General features: G+C 38.0%; 1 protein-coding gene across 11 annotated transcripts in view; it reads right to left on the bottom strand.

Moving 5' to 3' along the window:
- Positions 1-20,664, bottom strand: part of ptprfa (protein tyrosine phosphatase receptor type Fa) — a 110,815-nt gene that overhangs the window by 75,759 nt on the left and 14,392 nt on the right. For 5 of the 11 annotated variants that reach the window (XM_057841040.1, XM_057841042.1, XM_057841041.1 and 2 more), the window contains exon 1: positions 12,325-12,756. The exons of 1 other annotated variant lie outside the window; for it this stretch is intronic. The gene's annotated coding sequence lies outside the window, so the exon portion shown is untranslated. Of the gene's footprint in view, positions 1-12,324; positions 12,758-20,664 lie in introns of those variants that run through there. 5 more of the 11 variants (XM_057841036.1, XM_057841038.1, XM_057841039.1 and 2 more) reach the window with 3 other exon arrangements.

Raw genomic sequence — 20,664 nt, 5'->3', positions numbered from 1 at the left:
AGTGCTGCAATGCATGCTAAGAGGCATGTTGGACAACAGCTTTCTAGGAGAAACAGATTTTAGGGGCTCAATTTTCAAAACATTCAACGTTTACCTGGAAAAGGGCAAAATTAGACTTAAAACATCTGCTTCAAACCAATATAGTTGAATTCCTGTGTCTTTTTGGCCCTGGCTTCAAGAGACTTTTTTGTAGGTTTATCTATGATGGACATGTCAACCAAATGTCATGTTTCTAGGAGTAACAGATTTTAGGGGCTGAATTTTCAAAACATTTAAAGATCGCCTGGAAAAGGCCAAAATTAGACCTAAAACGTCTGTTTCAAATCAATATAGCTGACTTCCTGTGTCAGTTTTGACAGCAGGTGGTAGCAGAAGTTGACTGTCTCCTCCAAGGGAACAGTGATGGCCAAATGAAGCTTCCTGAAGCAATGAAGCTTTGCAGCCAATTGGTTCAAAGCTTCACGGTGGTTCATTTGGTCTTAGACAACCTTATGATGCCGCTGTCAAATAAAGTGTTACCAGTTAATATCTTTTGTAAATATCCCATAATGCAGTGAGGATGGCTGCGGCTTATAGTCCAGTGTGGCTTATCTATGAACATACAGTGCCTTGCAAAAGTATTGGGCCCCCTTGAATCTTGCAACCTTTCGCCACATTTCAGGCTTCCAACATAAAGATATGAATTTTTTTTTTTTTTGACAAGAATCAACAACAAGTGGGACACAATCGTGAAGTGGAACAACATTTATTGGATAATTTCAACTTTTTTAACAAATAAAAAACTGAAAAGTGGGGCGTGCAATATTATTCGGCCCCTTTACTTTCAGTGCAGCAAACTCACTCCAGAAGTTCAGTGAGGATCTCTGAACGATCCAATGTTGTCCTAAATGACCGATGATGATAAATAGAATCCACCTGTGTGTAATCAAGTCTCCGTATAAATGCACCTGCTCTGTGATAGTCTCAGGGTTCTGTTTAAAGTGCAGAGAGCATTATGAAAACCAAGGAACACACCAGGCAGGTCCGACATACTGTTGTGGAGAAGTTTAAAGCCGGATTTGGATTTCCCAAGCTTTAAACATCTCAAGGAGCACTGTGCAAGCCATCATATTGAAATGGAAGGAGCATCAGACCACTGCAAATCTACCAAGACCCGGCCGTCCTTCCAAACTTTCTTCTCAAACAAGGAGAAAACTGATCAGAGATGCAGCCAAGAGGCCCATGATCACTCTGGATGAACTGCAGGGATCTACAGCTGAGGTGGGAGAGTCTGTCCATAGGACCACAATCAGTCGTGCACTGCACAAATCTGGCCTTTATGGAAGAGTGGCAAGAAGAAAGCCATTTCTCAAAGATATCCATAAAAAGTCTCGTTTAAAGTTTGCCACAAGCCACCTGGGAGACACACCAAACATGTGGAAGAAGGTGCTCTGGTCAGATGAAACCAAAATTCAACTTTTTGGCCACAATGCAAAACCATATGTTTGGCGTAAAAGCAACACAGCTCATTACCCTGAACACACCATCCCCACTGTCAAACATGGTGGTGGCAGCATCATGGTTTGGGCCTGCTTTTCTTCAGCAGGGACAGGGAAGATGGTTAAAATTGACGGGAAGATGGATGGATGCAGGAACATTCTGCAAGAAAACCTGTTGGTATCTGCACAAGACCTGAGACTGGGACGGAGATTTATCTTCCAACAGGACAATGATCCAAAACATAAAGCCAAATCTACAATGGAATGGTTAAAAAATAAACGTATCCAGGTGTTAGAATGGCCAAGTCAAAGTCCAGACCTGAATCCAATGGAGAATCTGTGGAAAGAGCTGAAGACTGCTGTTCACAAACACTCTCCATCCAACCTCACTGAGCTCGAGCTGTTTTGCAAGGAAGAATGGGCAAGAATGTCAGTCTCTCGATGTGCAAAACTGATAGAAACATACCCCAAGCGACTTGCAGCTGTAATTGGAGCAAAAGGTGGGGCTACAAAGTATTAACGCAAGGGGGCCGAATAATATGGCACGCCCCACTTTTCAGTTTTTTATTTGTTAAAAAAGTTGAAATTATCCAATAAATTTTGTTCCACTTCACGATTGTGTCCCACTTGTTGTTGATTCTTGACAAAAAATTAAAATGTTATATCTTTATGTTTGAAGCCTGAAATGTGGCGAAAGGTTGCAAGGTTCAAGTGGGCCGAATACTTTTGCAAGGCACTGTATATATGTGTGTATATACATAAGTTTATTTTGTTTTTTTAAATTATACTTTGGGGGCAAAAAGTGGAAAAACATGTCTTATGAGTATCAATGCTAAATCTGAATAAATACATTGAAAACACACACACAAAAAAAACCAAGATATTTTTTACATTTTTTACAATACAAAAATAAAATACAATAATAAAAATGTAATTTTTTACAATTTTTGACAGAGTTTTCAATTTCAACTAGCATTGAAAACTGATTTTTTACATTCAGCCAAAAATTGTATCCCCTGGGCGAAGCTATTTGGAGTTAGATTTGTGTCTTTATGATTCGATCCCAAAAAAAAAAAAAAAGTTGCTTCAATCGGAAAAAAAAAGTTGCTTCAATCAAAACATATATTTTCAATTAAAAAAAAAAGTCACTTCAATCAAAAAAGATGTGTTTGCAAAAAATTTGAATTAAAAAAAAAAAAAGCATTTGAAAGCTTTTTTTTTTTTTTTTTTTATTGAAGCAACTTTTTTGATTGAAGTAATGTTGTTTTGCATTTGGGCCAAATTTTGGCTCGGAGCTTTGCGTCATTATTAAAAAACAAGTTGCTTCATACAAAAAAAAAAAAAAAATTTTTTTTCAAAAACAAATTCACTTTAATCAGAAAAAGAACAATTTCAATCATAGAAAAAGTTTGTGAATGTGAAAAAAAATTTAAGACTCAAAAATTTGTATTTGAACACTTAATTTTTCATCTAAAAAAAAGTTGTCTCTGATTTTAGTAGGGGTGTCAAACGATTAAAAGTTTTAATCGCGGTATTTACTGCTTAAAAATCAATTAATCGTAATTAATCGCAATTAATCGCAATTCAAACCATCTATAAAATATGCCATGTTTTTCTGTAAATTATTGTTGGAATGGAAGGATGAGACACAAGATCGATATATACATTCAACATACGTTACACAAATACTGTATTTGTTTATTATAACAATAAATCAACAAGATGGCATTACCATTATTAACACTCTGTTAAAGCGATCCAAGACTTGTAGTTCTTAAAAGATAAATGTTAGTACAAGTTATAGATATTTTATATTAAAATCCCTCTTAATGTTTTCGTTTTAATAACGTTTGTAAAATTTTCAATCAAAAAATAAACTAGTAGCCCGCTATTGTTGATGCCAATAATTACTTATACAATGCTCATGGGTGCTGAAGCCTATAAAATCAGTCGCACCCAAGCACCAGCAGAGGGCGACAAAACTCCGAAAAACACAACAAGTACACATTTCACTGTGCTGTCATTTTAATGTTTGAGCGGGACATGTGCGTTAATTGTAGGGCTGCAGCTATCGATTATTTTAGTAGTCGATTAATTGATGAACTAGTTTGTCGAATAATCGAGTAATCGGATAAGTAACATGAAAAATTAAAATACCTGAGCTGAATCTCAAACGGTATAGAAAATCAGATAAATAAGGATCTATATACAACAAAAGAACAATTGGCTAACTTACATTGTAAAAGTCCGCTAGCTTAAATGCTATAAAACGTAAATGTATTTATTTATTTATTTATTTATTTTTACAATGCTCTTAACAAATGGTTCAGAAACATATACCCACACAAAAAAAACGGCTAAATATACCCATAAACTAAATTACGAATGCATTAAAAAAACAGCGCAAACAAAAATTTCGCTTATGGTGGTCTTAACATGGAGCAGCTGGATTCAGCCATGTGAAATGAGGCAGACAAGAGGGCAGTTTAACCACTCAAATCAATAAAACTGATTGCAAACACTTTCAAAATAAACCATGACAACGCCACAATAATTAAACGAATACTCGAAGCAGCAAAATGTAATTCAAATCTTTTTTTCTAATCGAATACTCGAGTTAATCGATTAATTATTGCAGCACTAGTTAATTGCGTCAAATATTTTAACGTGATTAATTTAAAAAATTAATTACCGCCCGTTAACGCGATAATTTTGACAGCCCCAGATTTTAGCAATTCTTTTCGTGTTTGGGTCATATTATGGGTAGGGCATTTGTGTCTAAATCGTTCAAAAAAAGTTGCTTCAATCGTAAAAAAATATTTTCAATCAAAGAAAAAAATCATTTATAAAAAATAAAATTGCTCTCCCCAGTTTTTTTTGGTTTTGTTTTGAAGATGATATGCAAAGCAAATGACCGTCTAAGGTGCTAGTCACATGATCTGTTCGAAAAATATTTTTTTTTAAAAATTGTTTTTTTTTTGTTCATTCCATTCATTTTTGTTGTTTGTTTTCTTGCTTTACAACTTATATATATATATATATATATATATTAGGGCTGTCAAAATTATCGCGTTAACGCGCGGTAATTATTTTTTTTCATTAATCACGTTAAAATATTTGACGCAAATGACGCACATGTCCCGCTCAGAAAGTATTCTGCCTTTTGGTAAGTTTTACAGCAAGACATTTTGTGCTGTCCAACAGCAAACTCTTGTGGTCGCTTTGCGACATGGTTTATTGTTTTCTTTTAATGTTGTGCTTATATGATCCTTGGACAAGATTTGTCTGTAAGTATGGTTGTTGTAAAGAATGTACATATTATGTTAGTAAGCGAAATGTTATTTTTTGTATGAGACGCTTTTTGTTTATGTTTAGTGAACCTGTATAGCGTGCTAAGCTAACGTTGCTAATGCAATGCTTCTGTACTTTTTTTTTTGTAGTTTTACGACGGTCTAAAGAGGACAATGGTTTGAGGCCATTTTATTAATAAATCAGATGAAAAAGGAAGAAGTCTAATTATTAAGGCGTCGTTCACTAGCTGTCTAGCTTTGGAAAAAGTAGACGCTTCGGAGTGAGGACAGCATAGACAGATTTAAATGACAGTAGAGTGAAATGCCCACTACAGTCCTTTTGTACCGTATGTTGAATGTATATATCCATCTTGTGTCTTATCTTTCCATTCCAACAATTTATTTTACAGACTATATATATAATTTACAGAAAAATATGGCATATTTTACAGATGGTTTGAATTGTGATTAATTGCGATTAATTAATTTTTAAGCTGTAATTAACTCGATTAAACATTTTAATCGTTTGACAGCCCTAATAAAATGTATTTTATTTCTGTCGATGTATCTTTAGGGGTTCAGTAGGACTTTCAGTAGCAAAATTAATGTTGTGTTTACCACCTACACAAGATTACTACTTATTATTATTACTTACAGTGGCTGCTGCTGGCTGAAAAAAACTTAAATATTCCTTTTCTTCGAAGGGGACAGAGTAGACGGCATGTTGTTGACATGTAATTCTGTCAAGTCATCAGCCAATCAAACGTGCGTTTGTTGAAAAAATGGACCGGCACATTCAGCAACTGAAAAGGGGTAAATGTAAGTCATAATAAAACGACATATAGATATAATAAAACTGACATTTTTAAATTGCGGTTAAAGAGCCATATTTAGTAGATATGGCTAAATGAATAAATTTGATTTTTTAATGACTTTTTTTTCTTGAATGGGGTAAATGACTCACAAAAAAACTTTATTCAGAAAATCCTAAATGTTCTTTTTTTGATTGGATAATAATCGACAAGAAGAATTTAAAAAAAGGTTCAGGAGGTTGGCTTCTCAGTGGCTACTATTACTAATATCTTTTTGTATATATAGAAATATTTGTTTCACTCTTCAATTGTACACAAAACGGTGAGAAAACATGTTTTCCACACTAGGCTCATCGTTTTTTTCCCGTTGAGAAATCTTACACGTTTTGGAGCAAACGAGTCCCGAGGGGAAGTTTGAATTTCACGCAGCTGGAATTACGTCTGTGAGACACGACTTTTAGCCAACACATACCCACACAAGAGCTCGGATGCTCTTCGTGAGTTTGTTCCCACCATCGGAGCACGGCTGCTCGCTGACATCATCACTTAAAGATCCGCTAATGAAAAAAAGAACCCCCAAAAATGCGCTAATGCTAACACTGATTTAGTGCTTCAATTTGATGACATCATCAGTAGTAATAGATGCGCGCAACTCATTGGATGCCAGTGACGGTGATAGTCGTCCAATCTACTGTAAAGGCGTTGAAACATGATCATTCACTGCTGATTTACCCACTGGAACCAGATTGGACATCTAATACCATCAATTCAAACAAATAACTTCTTAACTACAGTAATTTTCGCACTATAAGGCGCACCTGACTATAAGCCGCCGCACACCAAATTTGACACGAAAACCACATACAGTGCCTTGCAAAAGTATTCAGCCCCCTTGAACCTTGCAACCTTTCGCCACATTTCAGGCTTCAAACATGAAGATATAAAATTTTAATTTTTTGTCATGAATCAACAACAAGTGGGACACAATCGGGAAGTGGAAAAAAAATTATTGGATAATTTAAACTTTTTAAAAAAATAAAAAACTGAAAAGTGGGGCGTGCAATATTATTCGGCCCCCTTGCGTTAATACTTTGTAGCGCCACCTTTTGCTCCAATTACAGCTGCAAGTCGCTTGGGGTATGTTTCTATCAGTTTTGCACATCAAGAGACTGACATTCTTGCCCACTCTTCCTTGCAAAACAGCTCGAGCTCAGTGAGGTTGGATGGAGAGTGTTTGTGAACAGCAGTCTTCAGCTCTTTCCACAGATTCTCCATTGGATTCAGGTCTGGACTTTGACTTGGCCATTCTAACACCTGGATACGTTTATTTTTTAACCATTCCATTGTAGATTTGGCTTTATGTTTTGGATCATTGTCCTGTTGGAAGATAAATCTCCGTCCCAGTCTCAGGTCTTGTGCAGATACCAACAGGTTTTCTTCCAAAATGTTCCTGTATTTGGCTGCATCCATCTTCCCGCCAATTTTAACCATCTTCCCTGTCCCTGCTGAAGAAAAGCAGGCCCAAACCATGATGCTGCCACCACCATGTTTGACAGTGGGGATGGTGTGTTCAGGGTGATGAGCTGTGTTGCTTTTACGCCAAACATATGGTTTTGCATTGTGGCCAAAAAGTTCAATTTTGGTTTCATCTGACCAGAGCACCTTCTTCCACATGTTTGGTGTGTCTCCCAGGTGGCTTGTGGCAAACTTTAAACTAGACTTTTTATGGATATCTTGAGAATTGGCTTTCTTCTTGCCACTCTTCCATAAAGGCCAGATTTGTGCAGTGTACGACTGATTGTTGTCCTATGGACAGACTCTCCCACCTCAGCTGTAGATCTCTGCAGTTCATCCAGAGTGATCATGGGCCTCTTGGCTGCATCTCTGATCAGTTTTCTCCTTGTTTGAGAAGAAAGTTTGGAAGGACGGCCGGGTCTTGGTAGATTTGCAGTGGTCTGATGCTCCTTCCATTTCAATATGATGGCTTGCACAGTGCTCCTTGAGATGTTTAAAGCTTGGGAAATCCAAATCCGGCTTTAAACTTCTCCACAACAGTATCTCGGACCTGCCTGGTGTGTTCCTTGGTTTTCATAATGCTCTCTGCACTTTAAACAGAACCCTGAGAGTATCACAGAGCAGGTGCATTTATACGGAGACTTGATTACACACAGGTGGATTCTATTTATCATCATCGGTCATTTAGGACAACATTGGATCATTCAAAGATCCTCACTGAACTTCTGGAGTGAGTTTGCTGCACTGAAAGTAAAGGGGCCGAATAATATTGCACGCCCCACTTTTTAGTTTTTTATTTGTTAAAAAAGTTGAAATTATCCAATAAATGTTGTTCCACTTCACGATTTTGTCCCACTTGTTGTTGATTCTTGACAAAAAAAATTTAATTTCATATCTTTATGTTGGAAGCCTGAAATGTGGCGAAAGGTTGCAAGGTTCAAGGGGGCCGAATACTTTTGCAAGGCACTATATATATATATATATATGTATATATATATGTATATGTATTAGCGTTGTTCCGATCATGTTTTTTTGCTCCCGATCGTTTTAGTTTGAGTATCTGCCGATCCCGATATTTCCCGATCCGACTGCTTTTTTTTTTTTTTTGCATCCAATTCAAGTCCAATCATTCCCGATAATTTTTCCCGATCATATACATTTTGGCAATGCATTAAGAAAAAAATGAATATAACTCGGACGAATATATACATTCGACATACAGTACATAAGTACTGTATTTGTTTATTATGACAATAAATCCTCAAGATGGCATTTACATTATGAACATTCTTTCTGTGAGAGGGATCCACGGATAGAAAGACTTGTAATTCTTAAAGGATAAATGTGACTTTGTATATTGTGACTAAATGTTGCCATCTAGTGGATTTTTATGAGCTTTCAGTAAATGATAATTCAGCCATTTAACTTTAACTTAACTGCCAAAATGCATGATGGGAAGTGCAACCATGACTGTGCGTAATGCTGCCAATTGATATATCTTCTCAGCGTTGGGAAATAAAATAGGGTGTTAAGAAAAAGATCAACCACTACCTTTCTTCCCCACATTGCTTCCCACAATATATCTGATCATTGAGAGAGGGGTTTTAAGGCTTTAGCCAATTAAAAAAGGCTTCAAAGGCTGCCAAAATTCTCTCTCCTCATTAAACGTTGCCTTTTAGTTCTATGTATATGTAATACGGTGCTATTATAGATAGAATAAGACAATGCGTGAGTGGGTAGTGCAGCGCATGTGTTAATTGCGTGAAATATTTTAATGTTATTACAGCCGATATATATATACATATATATATATATATATATATAGAGAGAGTAGGGCTGTCAAATGATTAAAATTTTTAATCGAGTTAATTACAACTTAAAAATTAATTAATCGTAATTAATCGCAATTCAAACCATCTATAAAATATGTCATATTTTTCTGCAAATTATTGTTGAAATGGAAAGATAAGACACAAGACGGATATATACATTCAACATACATAAGTACTGTATTTGTTTATTATAACAATAAATTAACAAGATGGCATTAACATTATTAACATTCACTTAAAGCGATCCATGGATAGAAAGACTTGTAGTTCTTAAAAGATAAATGTTAGTACAAGTTATAGAAATTTTATATCAAAACCCCTGTTAATGTTTTTGGTTTTTTTTGTAAAATTTTCAATCAAAAAATAAACTAGTAGCTCGCCATTGTTGATGTCAATAATTACACCATGCTCACTCATGGTACTAACCCATAAAATCAGTTGGACCCAAGCACCAGCAGAGGGCGCCAAACACTAATAACACAAGTAACAAGCGGACCATTACACTGTACCGTCATTTTAATCTGTTTGAGCGGGGCATGTGCGTTAATTGCGTCAAATATTTTAACGTGATTAATTTAAAAAAATAATTACCGCCCGTTAACGCGATAATTTTGACAGCCCTAGTCAATACAGATTTATTTTGCATTAATCATTTAGCCTATCAATTAATTCTGTTCATCTTCGTGAGAAATGTAGCCCTGACCCCAGTTCAATAATCTGTTTGGTCTTATTAATGTCCCGTCACCAGCACTTCCTGTTGATTTGAGGGCATTTCAGGGTCACTTCCTCTTGATACCGGTCACTTCCTGTTGATTTGGCAGCATTTTTCCATCACTTCCTGTTAACATCATGTCACTTCCTATTGATTTGGTGGCATTTCGGGGTCACATACTTCATGTTGATTTGGGGGTCACTTCCTATTGATATGTGGTCACGTCCTGTGGATTTGGGTGCATTTTGGGGTCACTTCCTGTCAATTTTGGGGCATTTGGGGCCACTTCCTTTTGACACAACTCACATCCTGTTGATACAGGTTGCCGATTGGCTAAAAAGTCACGACGCCATCAGTGGACACCTGTCAGGAGACACATTGACCCGGAAATCACCTGCTTTGGTGTTTACGCATGGCTTCTAGAGACTTTTTTGTGGGTTTTCTCATGATGGACATGTCTACCAAATTTCAACTTGATAAGTCAAACTGACTTTAGGGGCTGAATTTTTACAAAAAATGGAAGGAACCATGGAAATCTCCAAATGAGACAAAAATGTCTACTTCAAAACAACATAGCTGAATTTCTGTTTTATTTTAGCTTTGGCTTCCTGAGACCTTTTTGTTGATCTACTTATGATGTATATGTCTACCAAATTTCGTGTTTCTAGGAGAAATGGATTTCAGGGGCTGAATTTTCAAAACATTCAAAGATTGCTTCGAAAATGCCATCATTAGACTCAAAACATCTGCTACAAAACAATATAGCTGAGCTCCCGTGTCTTTTTAGGCATAACTTCCTGAGGCTTTTTTGTAGGTATTCTCAGGATGGACATGTCTACCAAATTTCATGTTTCTAGAAGAAACAGATTTCAGGGGCTGCATTTTCAAAACATTCAAAGATTGCTTCGAAAATGCCAAAATTAGACCCAAAACATCTGCTTCAAACCAATATAGCTGAGTTCCCGTGTCTTTTTGGGCATGGCTTCCTGGGACATTTTTGTATATCTTTTCATTAGGGACATGTCTCCCAAATTTCATGTTTCCAGGAGAAACATATTTCAGGGGCTCAATTTTTAAAACATTCAAAGAACGGCTGGAAATGGCCAAAATTAGATCCAAAACAACTGCTTCAAACCAACATGGCTGAGTTCCTGTGTCTTTTTGGGCATGGTTTCCTGGGACTGTTTTGTAGATCTTTTCATGAGGGACATGTCTCCCAAATTTCATGTTTCTCAGAGAAAAATATTTCAGGGGCTGAATTTTCAAAACATTCAAAGATTGCTTGGAAAATGCAAAAATTAGACCCAAAACATCTGTTTCAAACCAATACAGCTGAGTTCCTATATCTTTTTGGGCATGGCTTCCTGGGACTTTTTTGTAGATCTTTTCATGAGGGACATGTCTCCCAAATTTCATGTTTCTAGAAGAAACAGATTTCAGGGGCTGAATTTTCAAAACATTCAAAGATTGCTTCGAAAATGCCAAAATTAGACCCGAAACATCTGCTTCAAACCAATATAGCTGAGTTCCCGTGTCTTTTTGGGTATGACTTCCTGAGACTTTTTTGTAGATCTTTTTATGATAGACGATATGTCAAACAAAATTTGATGTTTCCAGGAGAAACATATTTCAGGGGCTCAATTTTCAAAACATTCAAAGAACGCCTGGAAATGGCCAAAATTAGATCCAAAACAACTGCTTCAAACCAACATGGCTGAGTTCCTGTGTCTTTTTAGGCATGGCTTCCTGGCACTTTTTGTAGATCTTTTCATGAAGGACATGTCTCTCAAATTTCATGTTTCTCAGAGAAACATATTTCAGGGGCTCAATTTTCAAAACATTCAAAGATTTCTTGGAAAATGCCAAAATTAGACCCAAAACATCAGTTTCAAACCAATACAGCTGAGTTCCCGTGTCTTTTTGGGCATGGCTTCCTGGGACATTTTTGTAGATCTTTTCATGAGGGACATGTCTCCCAAATTTCATGTTTCTAGGAGAAACATATTTCAGGGGCTCAATTTTCAAAACATTCAAAGAACGCCTGGAAATGGCTAAAATTAGATCCAAAACATCTGCTTCAAACCAACATGGCTGAGTTCATGTGTCTTTTTGGGGATGGCTTCCTGGGACATTTTTGTGGATCTTTTCATGAGGGACATGTCTCCCAAATTTCATGTTTCTAGGAGAAACAGATTTCAGGGGCTCAATTTTCAAAACATTCAAAGAATGCCTGAAAAATACCAAAATTAGACCCAAAACATCTGCATCAGACCGATAGCTGAGTTCCTGTATCTTTTTGGGCATGGCTTCCTGAGACTTTTTTGTAGGTCTTCTCAGGATGGACATGTCTACCAAATGTCATGTTTCTAGGAAAACATTTCAGGGGCTTAATTTTCAAAACATTCAAAAAACGCCTGGAAATGGCCAAAATTAGACCCAAAACATCTGCTTCAAACCAACATGGCTGAGTTCCTATGTCTTTCCAAGTTGAAACATTAAATGTGCCGTAAGAAATAAATCAGACTATTTGGGTTAAAAAATGATCAAATATTTTGGAGGAACTGACAATTTTTGGCACAAACTTATGTTGAAGTTGCAACTAAGTTGATAGGTGAAGATTCAAGACAAGAAAAAACTGAATAACAGTTTGTCCTTCCCACACAAAAATTCCAAAATGTGCCTCACCTGTACCACAGCTTCTGGCCTATGATGAAGACCACTTTCCACGTGAGGAAGAACAATAAGTCCAAAGTATAACACAATGAAGAAAACTTTTTCCCAGGATCAAGAAACCTCTTGTCAAGCTCAACAAGACCTCCAAGACGAAGAAGACTTTCCCTCAATTCTCTCGTTAATCCCCTAAAAAAGCGCCTCCTCCTTCTGGCGTCTCATCTTGGATCCTGGGGGTGTATTAGAGTTTATTTGGCTACTACGCAAAGGGGGCGGGGTTCCGGCAGGGTCACCCACAGGTGGGAACCGGCTTCAGCTCCGCTACGGATCCGACGACTGAGCCGGTTCGCCAGCGTGTGCCGGGAAGGAGCCCGCGTCTCCCGAGCGGAGATGATGTCAAAGGTGTCGGGTTTCCCGTTGGCCGCCGGGGGCGCGTTGGAGGTCCGACACAGGTGAGGGTGACGCCTCCCTCCGTTGCTACTGGAGGAGGAAAAGGAGTATTTGTTGCGAAACAAAACCTGGATAAGGGGCTTGCTCAGAGTTGGATGATTTTCAAATCCCTCTAAAATGTAGAAATGCTACAATTTTCATCCAAATCACATCATCTAAACATCCAAAAAGTCAGAACACTAAGGAGCACAAAAGTTCTATTCAGTACGATTTGGCCAAAATTTGCCAAAAACATGCTCCTTCATTTTTAATGGGCAAATTTTTCCATTCATTTTCAACGGCCCTATTCGCTATATTTCATATTTTTTTAAGATTTGATGCTTTTATTCTTGAAAACCACTTTTGAGATTTTTACTTGTCTTGCACTGTAAAGCGAGATGCTCCACAATATCATTGTACAACTGTATACAAAAAAGGGCTATTCTATTCTATTCTTTTCTTAATTTCAATAGCGCAAAAACTTCCATCTAATCCAACTCATTTCCAAACCAAATGACCCCATATCAACAGGAAGTGAACCGATACCAACCGGAAGTGACCCAAAAATGCCCACAAATCGACAAGAAATGAACCGATATCAAAAGGAAATGACCCTGAGATTCCCCCAAAATGGGAAAATACCATGAAATACCCCCAAATCAATAGGAAGTGACTTGAAATGCCCCCAAATAAACAGTAAGTGACCCGATATCAACCAGAAGTGACCAGGAAATACACACAAATCAACAGGAAGTGACTCAATATCAACAATTTAAACCGTAATGCCCACAAATTAAGAGGCAGTGACCCAATACGAACAGGAAATGACCCTGAAATGCTCCCAAAATACGAAGTGACCCTAAAACACTCACAAATCAAGAGGAAGTCACCAAAGTGCCCTAAAATCAACAGGAAGTGACCCGATATCAACAAGAAGTCAAACCAAAACGCCCAAAAATTAGTAGGAAGTGACCCAATATGAACAGAAAGTGACCCTGAAATGCTCCCAAAATAGGAAGTGACTCGTATACCCCCAAATAAACAGGAAGTGACCCAATATCAACCAGAATTGACCCTGAAATGCCCTAAAATAAACAGGAACTGACCCGACAGCAACAAGAGGTCAAACCGAAATGCCCACAAATCAATACGAAGTGTTCCAATATGAACAAGAAGTGACCCTGAAATGCTCCCAACATAGGAAGTGACCCTGAAATACCCCCAAATCAACAGAAAGTGACCCAAAATCAACATGAAGTGGCCCCAAAATGCACGTAAATCGACAGGAAGTGACCCAATATGAACAAGAGGTGACCCTGAAATGCTCCCAACATAGGAAGTGACCCTGAAATACCCCCAAATCAACAGAAAGTGACCCAAAATCAACATGAAGTGGCCCCAAAATGCACGTAAATCAACAGGAAGTGACCCAATATGAACAGGAAGTGACCCTGAAATGCTCCCAACATAGGAAGTGACCCTGAAATACCCCCAAATCAACAGGAAGTGACTCAAAATCAACATGAAGGGGCCCCAAAATGCCCGCAAATCAACAGGAAGTGACCCAATATGAACAGGAAGTGACCCTGAAATGCTCCCGAAATAGGAAGTGGTACTGAAATGCCCTCAAAACAGAAACTAACCCTGAAATGCCCCCAAATCAACAGGAAGAGACCTATTATCAACATGAAGTGGCCCCAAAATGCCCGCAAATCAACAGGAAGTGACCCAATATGAACAGGAAGTGACCCTGAAATGCTCCCGAAATAGGAAGTGATACTGAAATGCCCTCAAAATAGAAAATAACCCTGAAATGCCCCCAAATCAACAGGAAGAGAGCTATTATCAACATGAAGTGGCCCCAAAATGCCCCCAAATCAACAGGAAGTGACCCAATATGAACAGGAAGTGACCCTAAAAAACCTCCCAAAATGGGAAGTGTCCCAAAAATGCCCCCAAATCAACAGGAAAAGACCCGATATCAATAAGAAATCAAACTGATATGCCCACAAATCAATAGGAAGTGACCCAATATGAACAGGAGGTGACCCTGAAAGGCCCTCAAAATAGGAAGTGACCCCGAAATGCCCCCAAATCAACAGAAAGTGACCAGTATCAACAGGAAGTCAAACCAAAATCCCCTCAAATCAACAGGAAGTGACCAGTATCAACAGGAAGTGACCGCAAAATGCCCGCAAATGAACAGGAAAAGACCCAATATCAATAAGAAATCAAACCAAAATGCCTACAAATCAACAGGAAGTGACCCAATATGAACAGGAAGTGACCCTGAAATGCTCCCAAAATAGGAAGCGACTCCCAATATGCCCCCAAATGAACAGGAGGTGACCCGATATCAACAGGAAGTGATCCTGAAATGCCCCCAAATCAATAGGTCCTAAAAACAAATGGAGGTGACTCAATATTATTGAGAAGTCAAACCGATATGCCCACAAATAAACAGGAAGTGACCAAAAATCAACATGAAGTGATCCTAAAATGCTCCCAAAATAGGAACTGGCCCTGAAATGACCCTATATCAACAGCAGGTAACCCTGAAATGCCCTAAAATAAACAGGAGGTGACCCAATATGAACAGGAAGTGGCCCTGAAATGCTCCCGAAATAGGAAATAACTCCGAAATGCCCCCATATCAAAAGGAAGTGACCCAATATCAACAGGAAGTCAAACCGAAATGTCCCCAAATCCACAGGAAGTGATCCAATATGAACAGGAAGTGACCCTGAAATGCTCCCAAAATTGGAAGTGACCCTGAAATGCCTCCAAATCAATAGGGAGTGACCCGATATCAACAACAACTCAAACCAAAATGTCCACGAATCAACACTAAGTGACCCCAAGATGAACAGGAAGTGACCCTGAAATGCTCCCAAAATAGGAAGCGACCCCCAAAATGCCCCCAAATCAATAGGGAGTGACCCGATATCAACAGGAAGTCAAACCGCAATGTCCCCAAATCTACAGGAAGTGATCCAATATGAACAGGAAGTGACCCTGAAATGCTCCCAAAATTGGAAGTGACCCTGAAATGCCTCCAAATCAACAGGAAGTGACCCAATATGAATTGGACGTGACCCTGAAATGCCTCCAAATCAACAGGAAGTGACCCAATATCAACAACAACTTAAACCAAAATGTCCACGAATCAACAGGAAGTGACCCCAAGATGAACAGGAAGTGACCCTGAAATGCTCCCAAAATAGGAAGCGACCCCCAAATCAATAGGGAGTGACCCTATATCAACAGGAAGTCACACCAAAATTTCCCCAAATCAACAGGAAGTAACCTAAAACCAACATGAAGTGACCCCAAAATGCCCCCAAATGAACAGGAGGCGACCCCAAATTAACAGGAAGTGACCCGATACCAACTGGCAGTGACTCAGAAATGCCCCCAAATCAACAGGAAGTCACCCTGAAATGCCCTAAAAACAAATGGAAGTGACCCAATTTTATTGAGAAGTCAAACCGAAGTACCCACAAATAAACAGGAAGTGACCCAAAATCAACATGAAGTGACCCTAAAATGCTCCCAAAATAGGAAGTGACCCTGAAATGCCTCCAAATCAACAGGAAGTGACCCGATATCAACAAGAGGTCAAACCAAAATGCCCACAAATCAACAGGAAGTGACCCAAAATGAACAGGAAGTGACCCTGAAATACTCCCACAATAGGAAATAACCCCAAAATGCCCCCAAACCAAAAGGAAATGACCCAATATCAACAGGAAGTGACCCTAAAATGCTCCCAAAATAGGAAGTGACCCTGATATGCCCCCAAATCAACAGGAAGTCACCCTGAAATGCCCAAAAAATCAACAGGAAGTGACCCGATATCAACAAGAGGTCAAACCAAAATGCCCACAAATCAACAGGAAGTGACCTTGAAATACCCCCAAAATAGGAAATAACCCCGAAATGCCCCCAATTCAAAAGGAAGTGACCCAATATCAACAGGAAGTCAAACCGAAATGTCCCCAAATCCACAGGAAGTGACTCAATATGAACAGGAAGTGACCCTGAAATGCTCCCAAAATTGGAAGTGACCCTGAAATGCCTCCAAATCAACAGGAAGTGACCAGATAGCAACAACAACTCAAACCAAAATGCCCACGAATCAACAGGAAGTGACCCCAATATGAACAGGAAGTGACCCAGAAATACTCCCAAAATAGGAAATAACCCAAAAATGCCCCCAAATCAAAAGGAAGTGACCCAATATCAACAGGAAGTCACACCGAAATGTCCCCAAATCCACAGGAAGTGACCCAATATGAACAGGAAGTGAGCCTGAAATGCCTCCAAATCAACAGGAAGTGACCCGATATCAACAGGGAGTGACCCGGGAACACCTCAAAATCAACAGGAAATGAGGTGATATCAACAGGAAGTGATCTGATATCAACAGGAAGTGACCCCGAAACGTCCCCAAATCAACATGAAGTGACCTGTGAATGTTTCAAAATCAACAGGAAGTGAACAAATATCAACAGGAAGTGACCCCAAAGGTGTTACCTTCCAAAGCAAAGCAACCATATTGCATTTTGTAGTTTTTTAAATTGAATGCACCTTGAGAGCACCTTGTTGTAAGAGTATGACGGACGAGAGGGAACTAGACAAGTGTATACCACGTTCACTGGCATTGACGGCTATAGACGTCGAATTCATTTGAATTCTTGGGATGCCTTTGACGGTGGTAGACGTAAAAAAAAATATGACCAAAAAATGGAGAAAATCTCAAATTGAAAAATTAAAAAGAAATAGAAGAAATGATACAAAAATTAATTAAACCAAATAAATAAAAAATATTTAAATAAACATTAAACATGGATTTAAAGTAAACCGAAAGGAAATTATAGAAAATTTTATTTTAAATTTTTTTTAAAAATTTAAGGTTGAAAGAAATACATTTTTGGAAATATATATAAAACAAAACAAAAAGGAGGAAAATATTAATTAATTCTTCCTTTTTAAAATAAATAAATAATAATTAAAAAAAAAATATTATCTTTTTTAACTTGGAAAGTGTCTGTGATGGTAAAATGTATTATTAATTAAATAATTAATTTTTACTTGTAAAGTGTCAGTGATGGTTAAATGTATTATTAATTAAATAATTTATTAAGGTGTTTGGATTTCTTACTTGTATATATTATTTTTATTAAAATTTTTAAAAGATTTTCTAATATTTAGAAAATAAAAATTTATCTTAAAATGCTTCTCTACTACTGTAGCATTTTTTTTAATCAACACTACTTCTTATGCACTTATGTCTTCCAATACTATACAATATATATGATATAATAATAATGATATATAACATACAGTGGGGCAAATAAGTATTTAGTCAACCACTAATGTGCAAGTTCTCCCACTTGAAAATGTTAGAGAGGCCTGTTATTGTCAACATGGGTAAACCTCAACCATGAGAGACAGAATCAGGGGAAAAAAAAAAAAAACAACAGAAAATAGCATTGTTTGATTTTTAAATAATTTTTTTGCAAATCATGGTGGAAAATAAGTCAATACCAAAATTTCATCTCAATACTTTGTTATGTACCCTTTTTTGGCAATAAAAAAAACTGAAAATCACATTGTTTGATTTTTTAAAATAATTTATTTGCAAATCATGGTGGAAAATAAGTCAAGACCAAAAGTTCATCTCAATACTTTGTTATGTACCCTTTGTTGGCAATAACGGAGGCCAAACGTTTTCTGTTACTCTTCACAAGCTTTTCACACACTGTTGCTGGTATTTTGGCCCAATCTTCCATGCAAATCTCCTCTAGAGCAGTGATGTTTTGGGGCTGTCGTTGGGCAACGCGGACTTTCAACTACCTCTGCAGATTTTCTATGGGGTTGAGATCTGGAGACTGGCTAGGCCACTCCAGGACCTTGAAATGCTTCTTATGAAGCCACCCTGGCTGTGTGTTTGGGATCATTTTCATGCTGAAAGACCCAGCCACGTCTCATCTTCAATGCCCTTGCTGACGGAAGGAGATTTTCACTCAAAATCTCTCGATACATGGCCCCATTCATTCTTTGCTTTACACAGATCAGTCGTCCTGGTCCCTTTGCAGAAAAACAGCCCCAAAGCACGGCGTTTCCACCCCCATGCTTCACAGTGGGTATGGTGCAATTCAGTATTCTTTTTCCTTCTTTTTCAATTTTGACGCCACGGGGTGAGGAGGGAGTTGAAAGTCCGTGTTGCCTAACGACAGCCCCAAAACATCATTGCTCTAGAGGACATCGGCATGGAGGAATGGGCCAAAATACCAGCAACAGTGTGTGAAAAGCTTGTAAAGAGTTATAGAAAACGTTTGGCCTCCGTTATTGCCAACAAAGGGTACATAACAAAGTATTGAGATGAACTTTTGGTATAGACCAAATACTTATTTTCCACCATGATTTGCAAATAAATTCTTTAAAAATCAAACAATGTTATTTTTTGTTTTTTCCCCAACATTCTGTCTCTCATGGTTGAGGTTTAACCATACTGACAATTAAAGGCCTCTCTTATATTTTCAAGTGGGAGAACTTGCACAATTAGTGGTTGACTAAATACTTATTTGCACCACTGTATATAATATTTTTCAACTCATTGTCTGCCATTGACAGCCCTAGAAGTCCAATTCATTTAACAGTAGAAGGGTTTGGATTGGCCACCTACTCACGATAAACTCATTTGCATAAGGACCACTGAACGCCACACGATTGGACGTCTATCACCGTCAATGGCGCTAAAAGCACTATTGTGGATTATTTTCCATTTGAAAAAACACTAATCTTACTTTCATTACGCGAGAGCGCCTCTGTCAGGCCGTCCGAGTGCGGTTGTAGTTACTAATTGGGCACGCCCTCTGGGTTGGCCACGCCCGCTTTTGTGTCGCGTGACTTTTGACCCCGGACGAGTTCGTGTTCTCAGCCGCGATTCATGTCGGCGGAAACGTGAGACGGATGCTTTTAGACGGGGAAAAAGTCTTTGTGTTGTTGAAATGTATAGTGCCCCCACCCTAGCCCACCCCACAGACATACACACCCAGACTCCCGGACTTGGAAAGACACACACCTAGACACACACCCTGAAATACTTCCTAGGATTTGGAGAGTGTTGTTTGGGCAAAAATATTGTTTTTTTGGGTGGGGGTGGTATGGCTGGGGTTTCCCCATTTTTTTCCTTTACTCTTTTTTTTTTTCTTCATTATTTTAAATAAATAGAAAAAGAGCATTTAGTGTTCCTTTTTCTTCTTTTGCTAACCAGAAAATGTTGAAAAATATTTAAAAATATATATTTTTTAAACATCAATTAAAAAAATGATAATGCCCCCCCCTTTTTTTTTTTTATTAAAAAGATTTTATAAAGAAAAGAAATTAAAATATATATATTAGGGTTTTTTAAACATCAATTAAAAAAATGATAATGCCCCCCCTCTTTTTTTTTTTATTAAAAAGATTTTATAAAGAAAAGAAATTAAAATATATATATTAGGGTTGTTCCGATCATGTTTTTTTGCTCCCGATCCGATCCCGATCGTTTTAGTTTGAGTATCTGCCGATCCCGATATTTCCCGATCCGATTGCTTTTTTTTTGCTCCCGATTCAATTCCAATCATTCCCGATAATTTTTTCCCGATCAACTACATTTTGGCAACGCATTAAGAAAAAAATGAATAAAACTCGGACGAATATGTCTGGTTTATTTACGAAGAGGCGGATGAATTTTTAGGTATACTTTCCTGTTTTGTGACCCTTCCCCTTTCCAGAGGACGGCCAATCAGATCACGGCGTGCTTGAATGACTTACGAGCAAGTCTCGAAAAGGCAAAGAGTCGCGAATCTGTTCAATTTTTGGCGGCCTGTCAAAGAATAAATGACGTACGTCGAGTCAAGAGCAAACGAGAAAAGT

The sequence above is a fragment of the Corythoichthys intestinalis genome, chromosome 7 (assembly GCF_030265065.1).
Source record: "Corythoichthys intestinalis isolate RoL2023-P3 chromosome 7, ASM3026506v1, whole genome shotgun sequence".
NCBI classification, from domain to species: Eukaryota; Metazoa; Chordata; class Actinopteri; order Syngnathiformes; family Syngnathidae; genus Corythoichthys; species Corythoichthys intestinalis.
Note: the sequence above shows the minus strand (reverse complement) of the source record. Positions and strands in the feature narration are given on the sequence as shown.